The sequence below is a fragment of the Vigna radiata genome, chromosome 8 (assembly GCF_000741045.1).
Source record: "Vigna radiata var. radiata cultivar VC1973A chromosome 8, Vradiata_ver6, whole genome shotgun sequence".
Taxonomy (NCBI): domain Eukaryota; kingdom Viridiplantae; phylum Streptophyta; class Magnoliopsida; order Fabales; family Fabaceae; genus Vigna; species Vigna radiata.
The window spans coordinates 14,914,018-14,916,750 of record NC_028358.1 but is presented as its reverse complement, the minus strand read 5'-3'; positions in this window follow the sequence as shown (position 1 = coordinate 14,916,750).

Genomic DNA, 2,733 nt, shown 5'->3' with positions numbered 1-2,733 from the left:
AAGATATTATATCAAAATATTAATTATAAATTATATATATCTTATAAAATATGATAATAAATTATTATATCATAACATATTAACCGAAAATATCTTTATCATATAATACAATATGATAATGTTATTAATGTTATTAAATTTCTAGGATATTTACAATAAAATATTAACTATATAAATCTTAAAGATATTTCCTGCAAGTAAATGTAAATTATTTTTATGATAATATTGTAGATAATTTTTATTTATTCTAAAGATATTTTTTTTATTATAAATAGTTATTTTATTTTTGAAAAATGGTTAAATTTTAAATAATTATTCATTTAAAAGTAAAATAAGTAGAACAATTAATTTTAATTTAAAAAATTATTATTGAAAAAGTCAAATTAGACACATACATTAAATAAAAACATATCCTTTATATCATAATATAGATTGATGGGAAAATCTCACGTTATACAAGTTAGATATTTTTATTTATTGATAATTGAAGGGTTTTAAATAGTCGTGATACTTACAATGTTACAACAATAAAAATAAAATATAAAAATAAAATATCAACAGTCTTAAAAATAAAATTTGTTTAATCTATAATAAAATAATATTCTACTAGATAAAAAAAAATCATAACTACCTATCCCTATTTTATCTCTATCAAATCAAATTAAACATTATTAGACCTAAAACTAATAAAATAAGATTTAAACAAAATTATTAATAAAATCCTAAAATTTAAGTTTATCCTAACATAGATTATAGATAACAAAATTTATTATATCTAAACAATGTATACAATATATAGCATCATTTTTACTACAATGTTTTATAATATTAATGTAGATTTTAAGAGTAAGATGAAATAATCAATTAAAGGTTACCAATTTTAAGAATATTTTGATGATATGTTAAAGATTAGTTTGTTAGCTAGGGATTATTTCTTAAAAGATAAATTATTTATTAACAAGATTTCTGATTTTGTAATATTTGGTAACAGTTAATATACTAAATAGTGACCTTATAAGTAGTCAATAGCCTTCTATATTTTGTGAGAGTCTAGGGATTCTACATCATTGGAAAAGCAATAACAATTTATACTTATTGGGCTGCAGTCATTGTACTTCGAAAAGCAAGAATCACCCCATAGTAAAAGGCAACAATTTCTAACAATCTCTTCCTCAAGTTCTTAGCTAAACCATTCTTATTTTAGAGTGTCAAGGGGAGATTTAATGTTTGCCATCACCATCAAGTATGTTTACAACACTTAATTTTGTTTGATTATGTATAAAATAATATATATCTATGATTCTACAGCTGGTTAAAAATTTATTTTTTATAGTGACTTTTTATAGCAAATGGCATGGTTGCCGTTTTGTAAATATGAGAAACTTTTCAGGTAAAGAAAGGGGTGTGGTGACAAAATTGTAATAAAATACAAATATTTCTACATGGGTTGCAATACAGATATAGAAAGTATTTTTTTCTATACCTCTTAAACCTAGAACAAGTGTAGATTACTTTTTCATATCGGTTAGATATTCTAACCGTCTTTATTCTATTCAATTTCTACTTTCTCGCTTCACTCTATTCTGTCATTTCTTTCTCGTTCTCCTTAGTTTTCCTTCATTTGTTCTCCTTCTTTTTCATCGTCGTTCACTCGTTCTCTGGCTGCCATTGCTCTCGCTCAATTGATCCATGAATTCCATTGCTCTCGTTCACTCGTTCCGTGATTGCCAATTTTCGTGCACTCGTTCGGTCGTTTCTATTATTTCTTTCTCGTTCTCATTCTCCTTCGTTTTCATTCATTTGTTCTTCTTCTTCTTCCTCGTTCACTCGTTCTTTGATTAGCATTGTTCTCATTCACTCGTTCAGTGATTGTCATTGTTCTCGTGCAATCGTTCGATCGTTATCATTATAGAAGTGTTTACTTTATTTAAAACTTTATTTTTCCATTTTCCAAAATAGAATATATGTTATAAACTAAACTGACAAACTCGACCTTTAGTTCTTTAGAGTATGTCACTATCTTGTTTAAAATCAAATACATGATGCTTCCCTCCTACTTAAGTTTTTTTTCACATCCCCAATGGAGCAACTTGTCATATAGGATGTTTGGGAGCAGTGGGTTGCACTTCTTTTAACAGTTTATAAATGATTAGATGTATTCAATATTACATTTTGAGTTTAGGAATTATTTTATCTTTAAATAGTAAATATTTCATGTTACCAACCTATTTTAGCTAAATATATTTAGGAACTTGTTAGGTAAATATTACACAAAGTTTAGAAACTATTTTGATGTGTTAATAATAGAAACCATATTTATCATTTTGTTCGTTATTGATTATTTGGACTGTATTCTGGAATTGAATTTTATAGAGGTGAGGATATGGATAGTAACACATATAAATGGAAAGATTTTAAAAAGATTCGTTACATTTTATACCAGTTAAAGCTTGAACACTTTTATATCGATTATGACTTTAATCGGTATAAAAGGTCTCTCTTTTTCTTACCTGTACTAACACCAAGTATAAAAGTATGACCTTTTATATAATAGGTATAAAAGGAGACTTTTATACCTATTTTGGGAATATCAGGTATAAAAAGTTAGTCTTTTTATAAACATGTATAAAAAGTCAGTCCTTTAATACATGTTACCGGAAGAACCTGTATAAAAAATAAATCTTTTCATACCTGTTTTGGGAAGCACTGGTTTTTTATACTGGTTCTAGAATC